An 18024-nucleotide genomic window follows, 5' to 3' on the forward strand; every position below is an offset into this window, starting at 1 on the left:
GACATCAAGATTTTGGACGGATTTTTTAGGAATTTTCAAATTTTCAGATGGGAGGTTCCAGATAAGGTAAAAAACTACATACTCAGATCTTCACCAAACTTTGCAGGGATACATTGGATGTCGAGACACGTGGAAAAAACGTACAAAACAAGAGATTGGAGACATCAAGTTTTTGGACGAATTTTTTAAGAATTTTCAAATTTTCAGATGGGTGGTTCCAGATAAGGTCAAAAACGACATACTCAGATCTTCACCAAACTTTTCAGGGATACATTGGATGTCAAGACACGTGGAAAAAACGTACAAAACAAGAGATTGGATACATCAAGATTTTGGACGAATTTTTTAAGAATTTTCAAATTTTCAGATAGGAGGTTCCATATAAGGTCAAAAACTACATACTCAGATCTTCACCAAACTTTGCAGGGATACATTGGATGTCAAGACACGTGGAAAAAACATACAAAACAAGAGATTGGGGTCATCAAGATTTTGTACGGATTTTTTAGGAATTTTCAAATTTTCAGATGGGAGGTTCCAGATAAGGTCAAAAACTACATACTCAGATCTTCACCAAACTTTGCAGGGATACATTGGATGTCAAGACACGTGGAAAAAACGTACAAAACAAGAGATTGGAGACATCAAGTTTTTGGACGAATTTTTTAAGAACTTTCAAATTTTCAGAAAGGAGGTTCCAGATAAGGTCAAAAACTACATACTCAGATCTTCACCAAACATTGCAGGGATACATTGGATGTCAAGACACATGGAAAAAACGTACAAAACAAGAGATTGGAGACATCAAGATTTTTGTCAAATTTTTAAAGAATTTTCAAATTTTCAGATAGGAGGTTCCATATAAGGTCAAAAACTACATACTCAGATCTTCACCAAACTTTGCAGGGATACATTGGATGTCAAGACACGTGGAAAAAACATACAAAACATAGGATTGGGGACATCAAGATTTTGGTCGAATTTTTTAAGAATTTTCAAATTTTCAGATAGGATGTTCCAGATAAGGTCAAAAACTACATACTCAGATCTTCACCAAGCTTTGCAGGGATACATTGGATGTCAAGACACGTGGAAAAAACATACAAAACATAGGATTGGGGATATCAAGATTTTGGTCAATTTTTTTAAGAACTTTCAAATTTTCAGATAGGAGGTTCCATATAAGGTCAAAAACTACATACTCAGATCTTCACCAAACATTGCAGGGATACATTGGATGTCAAGACACGTGGAAAAAACGTACAAAACAAGAGATTGGAGACATCAAGATTTTGGACGAATTTTTTAAGAATTTTCAAACTTTCAGATAGGAGGTTCCAGATAAGGTCAAAAACTACATACTCAGAACTTCACCAAACGTTGCAGGGATACATTGGATGTCAAGACACGTGGAAAAAACGTACAAAACAAGGGATTGGAGACATCAAGATTTTGGACGATTTTTTTAAGAATTTTCAAATTTTCAGAAAGGAGGTTCCATATAAGGTCAAAAACTACATACTCAGATCTTCACCAAACTTTGAAGGGATACATTGGATGTCAAGACACGTGGAAAAAACGTACAAAACAAGATATTGGAGACATCAAGATTTTGGACGGATTTTTTAGGAATTTTCAAATTTTCAGGTGGGAGGTTCCAGATAAGGTCAAAAACTACATACTCAGATCTTCACCAAACTTTGCAGGGATACATTGGATGTCGAGACACGTGGAAAAAACGTACAAAACAAGAGATTGGAGACATCAAGATTTTGGACGAATTTTTTAAGAATTTTCAAATTTTCAGATGGGAGGTTCCAGATAAGGTCAAAAACGACATACTCAGATCTTCACCAAACTTTTCAGGGATACATTGGATGTCAAGACACGTGGAAAAAACATACAAAACATAGGGTTGGGGACATCAAGATTTTGGTCAAATTTTTAAAAAATTTTCAAATTTTCAGATAGGAGGTTCCATATAAGGTCAAAGAATACATACTCAGATCTTCACCAAACATTGCAGGGATACATTGGATGTCAAGACACGTGGAAAAAACGTACAAAACAAGAGATTGGAGACATCAAGATTTTTGACGAATTTTTTAAGAATTTTCAAATTTTCAGAAAGGAGGTTCCAGATAAGGTCAAAAACTACATACTCAGATCTTCACCAAACTTTGCAGGGATACATTGGATGTCAAGACACATGGAAAAAACGTACAAAACAAGAGATTGTAGACATCAAGATTTTGGTCAAATTTTTTAAGAATTTTCAAATTTTCAGATAGGAGGTTCCATATAAAGTCAAAAACTACAAACTCAGATCTTCACCAAGCTTTGCAGGGATACATTGGATGTCAAGACACGTGGAAAAAACGTACAAAACAAGATATTGGGGTCATCAAGATTTTGGACGGATTTTTTAGGAATTTTCAAATTTTCAGATGGGAGGTTCCAGATAAGGTCAAAGAATACATACTCAGATCTTCACCAAACATTGCAGGGATACATTGGATGTCAAGACACGTGGAAAAAACGTACAAAACAAGAGATTGGAGACATCAAGATTTTTGACGAATTTTTTAAGAATTTTCAAATTTTCAGAAAGGAGGTTCCAGATAAGGTCAAAAACTACATACTCAGATCTTCACCAAACTTTGCAGGGATACATTGGATGTCAAGACACATGGAAAAAACGTACAAAACAAGAGATTGTAGACATCAAGATTTTGGTCAAATTTTTTAAGAATTTTCAAATTTTCAGAAAGGAGGTTCCAGATAAGGTCAAAAACTACATACTCAGATCTTCACCAAACTTTGCTGGGATACATTGGATGTCAAAACACATGGAAAAAACGTACAAAACAAGAGATTGGAGACATCAAGATTTTGGACGAATTTTTTAAGAATATTCAGATAGGAGGTTCCACATAAGGTCAAAAACTACATACTCAGATCTTCAACAAACTTTGCAGGGATACATTGGATGTCAAGACACGTGGAAATAACATACAAAACATAGGATTGGGGACACCAAGATTTTGGTCGAATTTTTTAAGAATTTTCAAATTTTCAGATAGGATGTTCCAGATAAGGTCAAAAACTACATACTCAGATCTTCACCAAACTTTGCAGGGATACATTGGATGTCAAGACACGTGGAAAAAACATACAAAACATAGGATTTGGGATATCAAGATTTTGGTCAAATTTTTTAAGAACTTTCAAATTTTCAGATAGGAGGTTCGAGATAAGGTCAAAAACTACATACTCAGATCTTCACCAAACATTGCAGGGATACATTGGATGTCAAGACACGTGGAAAAAACGTACAAAACAAGAGATTGGAGACATCAAGATTTTGGACGAATTTTTGAAGAATTTTCAAACTTTCAGATAGGAGGTTCCAGATAAGGTCAAAAACTACATACTCAGATCTTCACCAAACGTTGCAGGGATACATTAGATGTCAAGACACGTGGAAAAAACGTACAAAACAAAGGGATTGGAGACATCAAGATTTTGGACGAATTTTTTAAGAATTTTCAAATTTTCAGAAAGGAGGTTCCATATAAGGTCAAAAACTACATACTCAGATCATCACCAAACTTTGAAGGGATACATTGGATGTCAAGACACGTGGAAAAAACGTACAAAACAAGAGATTGGAGACATCAAGATTTTGGACGGATTTTTTAGGAATTTTCAAATTTTCAGATGGGAGGTTCCAGATAAGGTAAAAAACTACATACTCAGATCTTCACCAAACTTTGCAGGGATACATTGGATGTCGAGACACGTGGAAAAAACGTACAAAACAAGAGATTGGAGACATCAAGTTTTTGGACGAATTTTTTAAGAATTTTCAAATTTTCAGATGGGAGGTTCCAGATAAGGTCAAAAACGACATACTCAGATCTTCACCAAACTTTTCAGGGATACATTGGATGTCAAGACACGTGGAAAAAACGTACAAAACAAGAGATTGGATACATCAAGATTTTGGACGAATTTTTTAAGAATTTTCAAATTTTCAGATAGGAGGTTCCATATAAGGTCAAAAACTACATACTCAGATCTTCACCAAACTTTGCAGGGATACATTGGATGTCAAGACACGTGGAAAAAACATACAAAACAAGAGATTGGGGTCATCAAGATTTTGTACGGATTTTTTAGGAATTTTCAAATTTTCAGATGGGAGGTTCCAGATAAGGTCAAAAACTACATACTCAGATCTTCACCAAACTTTGCAGGGATACATTGGATGTCAAGACACGTGGAAAAAACGTACAAAACAAGAGATTGGAGACATCAAGTTTTTGGACGAATTTTTTAAGAACTTTCAAATTTTCAGAAAGGATGTTCCAGATAAGGTCAAAAACGACATACTCAGATCTTCACCAAACATTGCAGGGATACATTGGATGTCAAGACACATGGAAAAAACGTACAAAACAAGAGATTGGAGACATCAAGATTTTGGTCAAATTTTTTAAGAATTTTCAAATTTTCAGATAGGAGGTTCCATATAAGGTCAAAAACTACATACTCAGATCTTCACCAAACTTTGCAGGGATACATTGGATGTCAAGACACGTGGAAAAAACATACAAAACATAGGATTGGGGACATCAAGATTTTGGTCGAATTTTTTAAGAATTTTCAAATTTTCAGATAGGATGTTCCAGATAAGGTCAAAAACTACATACTCAGATCTTCACCAAACTTTGCAGGGATACATTGGATGTCAAGACACGTGGAAAAAACATACAAAACATAGGATTGGGGATATCAAGATTTTGGTCAATTTTTTTAAGAACTTTCAAATTTTCAGATAGGAGGTTCCATATAAGGTCAAAAACTACATACTCAGATCTTCACCAAACTTTGAAGGGATACATTGGATGTCAAGACACGTGGAAAAAACGTACAAAACAAGATATTGGAGACATCAAGATTTTGGACGGATTTTTTAAGGAATTTTCAAATTTTCAGGTGGGAGGTTCCAGATAAGGTCAAAAACTACATACTCAGATCTTCACCAAACCTTGCAGGGATACATTGGATGTCGAGACACGTGGAAAAAACGTACAAAACAAGAGATTGGAGACATCAAGATTTTGGACGAATTTTTTAAGAATTTTCAAATTTTCAGATGGGAGGTTCCAGATAAGGTCAAAAACGACATACTCAGATCTTCACCAAACTTTTCAGGGATACATTGGATGTCAAGACACGTGGAAAAAACATACAAAACATAGGGTTGGGGACATCAAGATTTTGGTCAAATTTTTAAAAAATTTTCAAATTTTCAGATAGGAGGTTCCATATAAGGTCAAAGAATACATACTCAGATCTTCACCAAACATTGCAGGGATACATTGGATGTCAAGACACGTGGAAAAAACGTACAAAACAAGAGATTGGAGACATCAAGATTTTTGACGAATTTTTTAAGAATTTTCAAATTTTCAGAAAGGAGGTTCCAGATAAGGTCAAAAACTACATACTCAGATCTTCACCAAACTTTGCAGGGATACATTGGATGTCAAGACACATGGAAAAAACGTACAAAACAAGAGATTGTAGACATCAAGATTTTGGTCAAATTTTTTAAGAATTTTCAAATTTTCAGATAGGAGGTTCCATATAAAGTCAAAAACTACAAACTCAGATCTTCACCAAGCTTTGCAGGGATACATTGGATGTCAAGACACGTGGAAAAAACGTACAAAACAAGAGATTGGGGTCATCAAGATTTTGGACGGATTTTTTAGGAATTTTCAAATTTTCAGATGGGAGGTTCCAGATAAGGTCAAAAACTACATACTCAGATCTTCACCAAACTTTGCAGAGATACATTGGATGTCAAGACACGTGGAAAAAACGTACAAAACAAGAGATTGGAGACATCAAGATTTTGGACGAATTTTTTAAGAGTTTTCAAATTTTCAGATAGGAGGTTCCATATAAGGTCAAAAACTACATACTCAGATCTTCACCAAACTTTGCATGGATACATTGGATGTCAAGACACGTGGAAAAAACATACAAAACATAGGATTGGGGATATCAAGATTTTGGTCAAATTTTTTAAGAATTTTCAAATTTTCAGATAGGAGGTTCGAGATAAGGTCAAAAACTACATACTCAGATCTTCACCAAACGTTGCAGGGATACTTTGCATGTCAAGACACGTGGAAAAAACGTACAAAACAAGAGATTGGAGACATCAAGATTTTCGACGAATTTTTTAAGAATTATCAAATTTTCAGATGGGAGGTTCCAGATAAGGTCAAAAACGACATACTCAGATCTTCACCAAACTTTGCATGGATACATTGGATGTCAAGACACGTGGAAAAAACGTACAAAATAAGAGATTGGAGACATCAAGATTTTGGACGAATTTTTTAAGAATTTTCAAATTTTCAGAAAGGAGGTTCCATATAAGGTCAAGAACTACATACTCAGATGTTCACCAAACTTTGCAGGAATACATTGGATGTCAAGACACGTGGAAAAAACGTACAAAACAAGAGATTGGGGTCAATAAAATTGTGGACGAATTTTTTAAGAATTTTCAAATTTTCAGATAGGAGGTTCCATATGAGGTCAAAAACTACATACTCAGATCTTCACCAAACATTGCAGGGAACATTGGATGTCAAGACACGTGGAAAAAACGTACAAAACAAGAGATTGGAGACATCAAGATTTTGGACGAATTTTTTAAGAATTTTCAAATTTTCAGATAGGAGGTTCCATATAAGGTCAAAAACTACATACTCAGATCTTCACCAAACTTTGCAGAGATACATTGGATGTCAAGACACGTGGAAAAAACGTACAAAACAAGAGATTGGAGACATCAAGATTTTCTACGAATTTTTTAAGAATTTTCAAATTTTCAGATGGGAGGTTCCAGATAAGGTCAAAAACGACATACTCAGATCTTCACCAAACTTTGCATGGATACATTGGATGTCAAGACACGTGGAAAAAACATACAAAACATAGAATTGGGGACATCAAGATTTTGGTCGAATTTTTTAAGAATTTTCAAATTTTCAGATAGGAGGTTCCATATAAGGTCAAAAACTATATACTCAGATCTTCACCAAACTATGCAGGGAGACATTGGATGTCAAGACACGTGGAGAAAACGTACAAAACAAGAGATTGGAGACATCAAGATTTTGGACGAATTTTTTAAGAATTTTCAAATTTTCAGATAGGAGGTTCCAGATAAGGTCAAAAACTAAATACTCAGATCTTCACCAAACATTGCAGGGATACATTGGATGTCAAGACACGTGGAAAAAACGTACAAAACAAGAGATTGGAGACATCAAGATTTTGGACGAATTTTTGAGGAATTTTCAAATTTTCAGAAAGGAGGTTCCAGATAAGGTCAAAAACTACATACTCAGATCTTCACCAAACTTTGCAGGAATACATTGGATCTCAAGACACGTGGAAAAAACGTACAAAACAAGAGATTGGGGTCATCAAGATTTTGGACGAATTTTTTAAGAATTTTCAAATTTTCAGATAGGAGGTTCCAGATAAGGTCAAAAACTACATACTCAGATCTTCACCAAACTTTGCAGGGATACATTGGATGTCAAGACACGTGGGAAAAACGTACAAAACAAGAGAGTGGAGACATCAAGATTTTGGACGAATTTTTTAAGAATTTTCAAATTTTCAGAAAGGAGGTTCCAGATAAGGTCAAAAACTACATACTCAGATCTTCACCAAACTTTGCAGGGATACATTGGATGTCAAGACACGTGGAAAAAACATACAAAACTTAGGATTGGGGACATCAAGATTTTGGTCAAATTTTTTAAGAATTTTCAAATTTTCAGATAGGAGGTTCCATATAAGGTCAAAAACTACATACTCAGATCTTCACCAAACATTGCAGGGATACATTGGATGTCAAGACACGTGGAAAAAACGTACAAAACAAGATATTGGGGTCATCAAGATTTTGGACGGATTTTTTAGGAATTTTCAAATTTTCAGATGGGAGGTTCCAGATAAGGTCAAAAACTACATACTCAGATCTTCACCAAACTTTGCAGGAATACATTGGATGTCAAGACACGTGGAAAAAACGTACAAAACAAGAGATTGGGGTCATCAAGATTTTGGACGAATTTTTTAAGAATTTTCAAATTTTCAGATAGGAGGTTCCAGATAAGGTCAAAAACTACATACTCAGATCTTCACCAAACTTTGCAGGGATACATTGGATGTCAAGACACGTGGAAAAAACGTACAAAACAAGAGAGTGGAGACATCAAGATTTTGGACGAATTTTTTAAGAATTTTCAAATTTTCAGAAAGGAGGTTCCATATAAGGTCAAAAACTACATACTCAGATCTTCACCAAACTTTGCAGGGATACATTGGATGTCAAGACACGTGGAAAAAACATACAAAACTTAGGATTGGGGACATCAAGATTTTGGTCAAATTTTTTAAGTATTTTCAAATTTTCAGATAGGAGGTTCCATATAAGGTCAAAAACTACATACTCAGATCTTCACCAAACATTGCAGGGATACATTGGATGTCAAGACACGTGGAAAAAACGTACAAAACAGAAGATTGGAGACATCAAGATTTTGGACGAATTTTTTAAGAATTTTCAAATTTTCAGATAGGAGGTTCCATATAAGGTCAAAAACTACATACTCAGATCTTCACCAAACTTTGCATGGATACATTGGATGTCAAGACACGTGGAAAAAACATACAAAACATAGGATTGGGGATATCAAGATTTTGGTCAAATTTTTTAAGAATTTTCAAATTTTCAGATAGGAGGTTCCAGATAAGGTCAAAAACTACATACTCAGATCTTCACCAAACTTTGCAGGGATACATTGGATGTCAAGACACGTGGAAAAAACGTACAAAACAAGAGATTGGAGACATCAAGATTTTGGACGAATATTTGAGGAATTTTCAAATTTTCAGAAATGAGGTTCCAGATAAGGTCAAAAACTACATACTCAGATCTTCACCAAACTTTGCAGGGATACATTGGATGTCAAGACACGTGGAAAAAACGTACAAAACAAGAGATTGGAGACATCAAGATTTTGGACGAATTTTTGAGGAATTTTCAAATTTTCAGAAATGAGGTTCCAGATAAGGTCAAAAACTACATACTCAGATCTTCACCAAACTTTGCAGGGATACATTGGATGTCAAGACACGTGGAAAAAACGTACAAAACAAGAGATTGGAGACGTCAAGATTTTGGACGAATTTTTTAAGAATTTTCAAATTTTCAGATAGGAGGTTCCATATGAGGTCAAAAACTAAATACTCAGATCTTCACCAAACATTGCAGGGAACATTGGATGTCAAGACACGTGGAAAAAACGTACAAAACAAGAGATTGGAGACATCAAGATTTTGGACGAATTTTTTAAGAATTTTCAAATTTTCAGATAGGAGGTTCCATATAAGGTCAAAAACTACATACTCAGATCTTCACCAAACTTTGCAGAGATACATTGGATATCAAGACACGTGGAAAAAACGTACAAAACAAGAGATTGGAGACATCAAGATTTTCGACGAATTTTTTAAGAATTTTCAAATTTTCAGATGGGAGGTTCCAGATAAGGTCAAAAACGACATACTCAGATCTTCACCAAACTTTGCATGGATACATTGGATGTCAAGACACGTGGAAAAAACATACAAAACATAGAATTGGGGACATCAAAATTTTGGTCGAATTTTTTAAGAATTTTCAAATTTTCAGATAGGAGGTTCCATATAAGGTCAAAAACTACATACTCAGATCTTCACAAAACTATGCAGGGAGACATTGGATGTCAAGACACGTGGAAAAAACGTACAAAACAAGAGATTGGAGACATCAAGATTTTGGACGAATTTTTTAAGAATTTTCAAATTTTCAGATAGGAGGTTCCAGATAAGGTCAAAAACTACATACTCAGATCTTCACCAAACTTTGCAGGGATACATTGGATGTCAAGACACGTGGAAAAAACGTACAAAACAAGAGATTGGAGACATCAAGATTTTGGACGAATTTTTGAGGAATTTTCAAATTTTCAGAAATGAGGTTCCAGATAAGATCAAAAACTACATACTCAGATCTTCACCAAACTTTGCAGGGATACATTGGATGTCAAGACACGTGGAAAAAACGTACAAAACAAGAGATTGGGGTCATCAAGATTTTGGACGGATTTTTTAGGAATTTTCAAATTTTCAGATGGGAGGTTCCATATAAGGTCAAAAACTACATACTCAGATCTTCACCAAACTTTACAGGGATACATTGGATGTCAAGACACGTGGAAAAAACGTACAAAACAAGAGATTGGAGACGTCAAGATTTTGGGCGAATTTTTTAAAAATATTCAAATTTTCAGAAAGGATGTTCCAGATAAGGTCAAAAACGACATACTCAGATCTTCACCAAACTTTGCAGGGATACATTGGATGTCAAGACACGTGGGAAAAACGTACAAAACAAGAGATTGGAGACGTCAAGGTTTTGGACGAATTTTTTAACAATTTTCAAATTTTCAGATAGGAGGTTCCAGATAAGGTCAAAAACTACATACTCAGATCTTCACCAAACTTTGCAGGGATACATTGGATGTCAAGACACGTGGAAAAAACATACAAAACAAGAGATTGGAGACATCAAGATTTTGGACGAATTTTTTAAGAATTTTCAAATTTTCAGATAGGAGGTTCCATATAAGGTCAAAAACTACATACTCAGATCTTCACCAAACTTTGCAGAGATACATTGGATGTCAAGACACGTGGAAAAAACGTACAAAACAAGAGATTGGAGACATCAAGATTTTCGACGAATTTTTTAAGAATTTTCAAATTTTCAGATGGGAGGTTCCAGATAAGGTCAAAAACGACATACTCAGATCTTCACCAAACTTTGCATGGATACATTGGATGTCAAGACACGTGGAAAAAACATACAAAACATAGAATTGGGGACATCAAGATTTTGGTTGAATTTTTTAAGAATTTTCAAATTTTCAGATAGGAGGTTCCATATAAGGTCAAAAACTATATACTCAGATCTTCACCAAACTATGCAGGGAGACATTGGATGTCAAGACACGTGGAAAAAACGTACAAAACAAGAGATTGGAGACATCAAGATTTTGGACGAATTTTTGAGGAATTTTCAAATTTTCAGAAATGAGGTTCCAGATAAGGTCAAAAACTACATACTCAGATCTTCACCAAACTTTGCAGGGATACATTGGATGTCAAGCCACGTGGAAAAAACGTACAAAACAAGAGATTGGGGTCATCAAGATTTTGGACGGATTTTTTAGGAATTTTCAAATTTTCAGATGGGAGGTTCCATATAAGGTCAAAAACTACATACTCAGATCTTCACCAAACTTTACAGGGATACATTGGATGTCAAGACACGTGGAAAAAACGTACAAAACAAGAGATTGGAGACGTGAAGATTTGGGCGAATTTTTTAAGAATTTTCAAATTTTCAGAAAGGATGTTCCAGATAAGGTCAAAAACGACATACTCAGATCTTCACCAAACTTTGCAGGGATACATTGGATGTCAAGACACGTGGGAAAAACGTACAAAACAAGAGATTGGAGACGTCAAGATTTTGGACGAATTTTTTAACAATTTTCAAATTTTCAGATAGGAGGTTCCAGATAAGGTCAAAAACTACATACTCAGATCTTCACCAAACTTTGCAGGGATACATTGGATGTCAAGACACGTGGAAAAAACGTACAAAACAAGAGATTGGAGACATCAAGATTTTGGACGAATTTTTGAGGAATTTTCAAATTTTCAGAAATGAGGTTCCAGATAAGGTCAAAAACTACATACTCAGATCTTCACCAAACTTTGCAGGGATACATTGGATGTCAAGACACGTGGAAAAAACGTACAAAACAAGAGATTGGAGACGTCAAGATTTTGGACGAATTTTTTAAGAATTTTCAAATTTTCAGATAGGAGGTTCCATATGAGGTCAAAAACTAAATACTCAGATCTTCACCAAACATTGCAGGGAACATTGGATGTCAAGACACGTGGAAAAAACGTACAAAACAAGAGATTGGAGACATCAAGATTTTGGACGAATTTTTTAAGAATTTTCAAATTTTCAGATAGGAGGTTCCATATAAGGTCAAAAACTACATACTCAGATCTTCACCAAACTTTGCAGGGATACATTGGATGTCAAGACATGTGGAAAAAACGTACAAAACAAGAGATTGGAGACATCAAGATTTTCGACGAATTTTTTAAGAATTTTCAAATTTTCAGATGGGAGGTTCCAGATAAGGTCAAAAACGACATACTCAGATCTTCACCAAACTTTGCATGGATACATTGGATGTCAAGACACGTGGAAAAAACATACAAAACATAGAATTGGGGACATCAAGATTTTGGTCGAATTTTTTAAGAATTTTCAAATTTTCAGATAGGAGGTTCCATATAAGGTCAAAAACTATATACTCAGATCTTCACCAAACTATGCAGAGATACATTGAATGTCAAGACACGTGGAAAAAACGTACAAAACAAGAGATTGGAGACATCAAGATTTTGGACGAATTTTTTAAGAATTTTCAAATTTTCAGATAGGTGGTTCCAGATAAGGTCAAAAACTACATACTCAGATCTTCACCAAACTTTGCAGGAATACATTGGATGTCAAGACACGTGGAAAAAACGTACAAAACAAGAGATTGGGGTCATCAAGATTTTGGACGAATTTTTTAAGATTTTTCAAATTTTCAGATAGGAGGTTCCAGATAAGGTCAAAAACTACATACTCAGATCTTCACCAAACTTTGCAGGGATACATTGGATGTCAAGACACGTGGAAAAAACGTACAAAACAAGAGAGTGGAGACATCAAGATTTTGGACGAATTTTTTAAGAATTTTCAAATTTTCAGAAAGGAGGTTCCATATAAGGTCAAAAACTACATACTCAGATCTTCACCAAACTTTGCAGGGATACATTGGATGTCAAGACACGTGGAAAAAACATACAAAACTTAGGATTGGGGACATCAAGATTTTGGTCAAATTTTTTAATTATTTTCAAATTTTCAGATAGGAGGTTCCATATAAGGTCAAAAACTACATACTCAGATCTTCACCAAACATTGCAGGGATACATTGGATGTCAAGACACGTGGAAAAAACGTACAAAACAAGAGATTGGAGACATCAAGATTTTGGACGAATTTTTTAAGAATTTTCAAATTTTCAGATAGGAGGTTCCATATAAGGTCAAAAACTACATACTCAGATCTTCACCAAACTTTGCATGGATACATTGGATGTCAAGACACGTGGAAAAAACATACAAAACATAGGATTGGGGATATCAAGATTTTGGTCAAATTTTTTAAGAATTTTCAAATTTTCAGATAGGAGGTTCCAGATAAGGTCAAAAACTACATACTCAGATCTTCACCAAACTTTGCAGGGATACATTGGATGTCAAGACACGTGGAAAAAACGTACAAAACAAGAGATTGGAGACATCAAGATTTTGGACGAATATTTGAGGAATTTTCAAATTTTCAGAAATGAGGTTCCAGATAAGGTCAAAAACTACATACTCAGATCTTCACCAAACTTTGCAGGGATACATTGGATGTCAAGACACGTGGAAAAAACGTACAAAACAAGAGATTGGAGACATCAAGATTTTGGACGAATTTTTGAGGAATTTTCAAATTTTCAGAAATGAGGTTCCAGATATGGTCAAAAACTACATACTCAGATCTTCACCAAACTTTGCAGGGATACATTGGATGTCAAGACACGTGGAAAAAACGTACAAAACAAGAGATTGGAGACATCAAGATTTTGGAAGAATTTTTTAGGAATTTTCAAATTTTCAGATGGGAGGTTCCAGATAAGGTCAAAAACTACATACTCAGATCTTCACCAAACTTTGCAGGGATACATTGGATGTCAAGACACGTGGAAAAACGTACAAAACAAGAGATTGGAGACATCAAGATTTTGGACGAATTTTTTAAGAATTTTCAAATTTTCAGATTTGAAGTTCCATATAAGGTCAAAAACTACATACTCAGATCTTCACCAAACTTTGCATGGATACATTGGATGTCAAGACACGTGGAAAAAACATACACAACATAGGATTTGAGACATCAAGATTTTGGTCGAATTTTTTAAGAATTTTCAAATTTTCAGATATGAGGTTCCATATAAGGTCAAAGACTACATACTCAGATCTTCACCAAACTTTGCAGGGATACATTGGATGTCAAGACACGTGGAAAAAACATACAAGACATAGGATTGGGGACATCAAGATTTTGGACGGATTTTTTAGGAATTTTCAAATTTTCAGATGGGAGGTTCCAGATAAGGTCAAAAACTACATACTCAGATCTTCACCAAACTTTGCAGGGATTCATTGGATGTCAAGACACGTGGAAAAAACGTACAAAACAATAGATTGGAGACGTCAAGATTTTGGACGAATTTTTTAAGAATTTTCAAATTTTCAGAAAGATGTTCCAGATAAGGTCAAAAACGACATACTCAGATCTTCACCAAACTTTGCAGGGATACATTGGATGTCAAGACACGTGGAAAAAACGTACAAAACAAGAGATTGGAGACATCAAGATTTTGGACGATTTTTTTAAGAATTTTCAAATTTTCAGATAGGAGGTTCCAGATAAGGTCAAAAACTACATACTCAGATCTTCACCAAACTTTGCAGGGATACATTGGATGTCAAGACACGTGGAAAAAACGTACAAAACAAGAGATTGGAGACATCAAGATTTTGGACGAATTTTTGAGGAATTTTCAAATTTTCAGAAATGAGGTTCCAGATAAGATCAAAAACTACATACTCAGATCTTCACCAAACTTTGCAGGGATACATTGGATGTCAAGACACGTGGAAAAAACGTACAAAACAAGAGATTGGGGTCATCAAGATTTTGGACGGATTTTTTAGGAATTTTCAAATTTTCAGATGGGAGGTTCCATATAAGGTCAAAAACTACATACTCAGATCTTCACCAAACTTTACAGGGATACATTGGATGTCAAGACACGTGGAAAAAACGTACAAAACAAGAGATTGGAGACGTCAAGATTTTGGGCGAATTTTTTAAAAATATTCAAATTTTCAGAAAGGATGTTCCAGATAAGGTCAAAAACGACATACTCAGATCTTCACCAAACTTTGCAGGGATACATTGGATGTCAAGACACGTGGGAAAAACGTACAAAACAAGAGATTGGAGACGTCAAGGTTTTGGACGAATTTTTTAACAATTTTCAAATTTTCAGATAGGAGGTTCCAGATAAGGTCAAAAACTACATACTCAGATCTTCACCAAACTTTGCAGGGATACATTGGATGTCAAGACACGTGGAAAAAACGTACAAAACAAGAGATTGGAGACATCAAGATTTTGGACGAATTTTTTAAGAATTTTCAAATTTTCAGATAGGAGGTTCCATATAAGGTCAAAAACTACATACTCAGATCTTCACCAAACTTTGCAGAGATACATTGGATGTCAAGACACGTGGAAAAAACGTACAAAACAAGAGATTGGAGACATCAAGATTTTCGACGAATTTTTTAAGAATTTTCAAATTTTCAGATGGGAGGTTCCAGATAAGGTCAAAAACGACATACTCAGATCTTCACCAAACTTTGCATGGATACATTGGATGTCAAGACACGTGGAAAAAACATACAAAACATAGAATTGGGGACATCAAGATTTTGGTTGAATTTTTTAAGAATTTTCAAATTTTCAGATAGGAGGTTCCATATAAGGTCAAAAACTATATACTCAGATCTTCACCAAACTATGCAGGGAGACATTGGATGTCAAGACACGTGGAAAAAACGTACAAAACAAGAGATTGGAGACATCAAGATTTTGGACGAATTTTTGAGGAATTTTCAAATTTTCAGAAATGAGGTTCCAGATAAGGTCAAAAACTACATACTCAGATCTTCACCAAACTTTGCAGGGATACATTGGATGTCAAGCCACGTGGAAAAAACGTACAAAACAAGAGATTGGGGTCATCAAGATTTTGGACGGATTTTTTAGGAATTTTCAAATTTTCAGATGGGAGGTTCCATATAAGGTCAAAAACTACATACTCAGATCTTCACCAAACTTTACAGGGATACATTGGATGTCAAGACACGTGGAAAAAACGTACAAAACAAGAGATTGGAGACGTGAAGATTTGGGCGAATTTTTTAAGAATTTTCAAATTTTCAGAAAGGATGTTCCAGATAAGGTCAAAAACGACATACTCAGATCTTCACCAAACTTTGCAGGGATACATTGGATGTCAAGACACGTGGGAAAAACGTACAAAACAAGAGATTGGAGACGTCAAGATTTTGGACGAATTTTTTAACAATTTTCAAATTTTCAGATAGGAGGTTCCAGATAAGGTCAAAAACTACATACTCAGATCTTCACCAAACTTTGCAGGGATACATTGGATGTCAAGACACGTGGAAAAAACGTACAAAACAAGAGATTGGAGACATCAAGATTTTGGACGAATTTTTGAGGAATTTTCAAATTTTCAGAAATGAGGTTCCAGATAAGGTCAAAAACTACATACTCAGATCTTCACCAAACTTTGCAGGGATACATTGGATGTCAAGACACGTGGAAAAAACGTACAAAACAAGAGATTGGAGACGTCAAGATTTTGGACGAATTTTTTAAGAATTTTCAAATTTTCAGATAGGAGGTTCCATATGAGGTCAAAAACTAAATACTCAGATCTTCACCAAACATTGCAGGGAACATTGGATGTCAAGACACGTGGAAAAAACGTACAAAACAAGAGATTGGAGACATCAAGATTTTGGACGAATTTTTTAAGAATTTTCAAATTTTCAGATAGGAGGTTCCATATAAGGTCAAAAACTACATACTCAGATCTTCACCAAACTTTGCAGGGATACATTGGATGTCAAGACATGTGGAAAAAACGTACAAAACAAGAGATTGGAGACATCAAGATTTTCGACGAATTTTTTAAGAATTTTCAAATTTTCAGATGGGAGGTTCCAGATAAGGTCAAAAACGACATACTCAGATCTTCACCAAACTTTGCATGGATACATTGGATGTCAAGACACGTGGAAAAAACATACAAAACATAGAATTGGGGACATCAAGATTTTGGTCGAATTTTTTAAGAATTTTCAAATTTTCAGATAGGAGGTTCCATATAAGGTCAAAAACTATATACTCAGATCTTCACCAAACTATGCAGAGATACATTGAATGTCAAGACACGTGGAAAAAACGTACAAAACAAGAGATTGGAGACATCAAGATTTTGGACGAATTTTTTAAGAATTTTCAAATTTTCAGATAGGTGGTTCCAGATAAGGTCAAAAACTACATACTCAGATCTTCACCAAACTTTGCAGGAATACATTGGATGTCAAGACACGTGGAAAAAACGTACAAAACAAGAGATTGGGGTCATCAAGATTTTGGACGAATTTTTTAAGAATTTTCAAATTTTCAGATAGGAGGTTCCAGATAAGGTCAAAAACTACATACTCAGATCTTCACCAAACTTTGCAGGGATACATTGGATGTCAAGACACGTGGAAAAAACGTACAAAACAAGAGAGTGGAGACATCAAGATTTTGGACGAATTTTTTAAGAATTTTCAAATTTTCAGAAAGGAGGTTCCATATAAGGTCAAAAACTACATACTCAGATCTTCACCAAACTTTGCAGGGATACATTGGATGTCAAGACACGTGGAAAAAACATACAAAACTTAGGATTGGGGACATCAAGATTTTGGTCAAATTTTTTAATTATTTTCAAATTTTCAGATAGGAGGTTCCATATAAGGTCAAAAACTACATACTCAGATCTTCACCAAACATTGCAGGGATACATTGGA

This window comes from Lepisma saccharinum, unplaced genomic scaffold (genome assembly GCF_977018435.1).
Source record: "Lepisma saccharinum unplaced genomic scaffold, izLepSacc3.1 HAP1_SCAFFOLD_44, whole genome shotgun sequence".
In the NCBI taxonomy this organism is placed as follows: Eukaryota; Metazoa; Arthropoda; class Insecta; order Zygentoma; family Lepismatidae; genus Lepisma; species Lepisma saccharinum.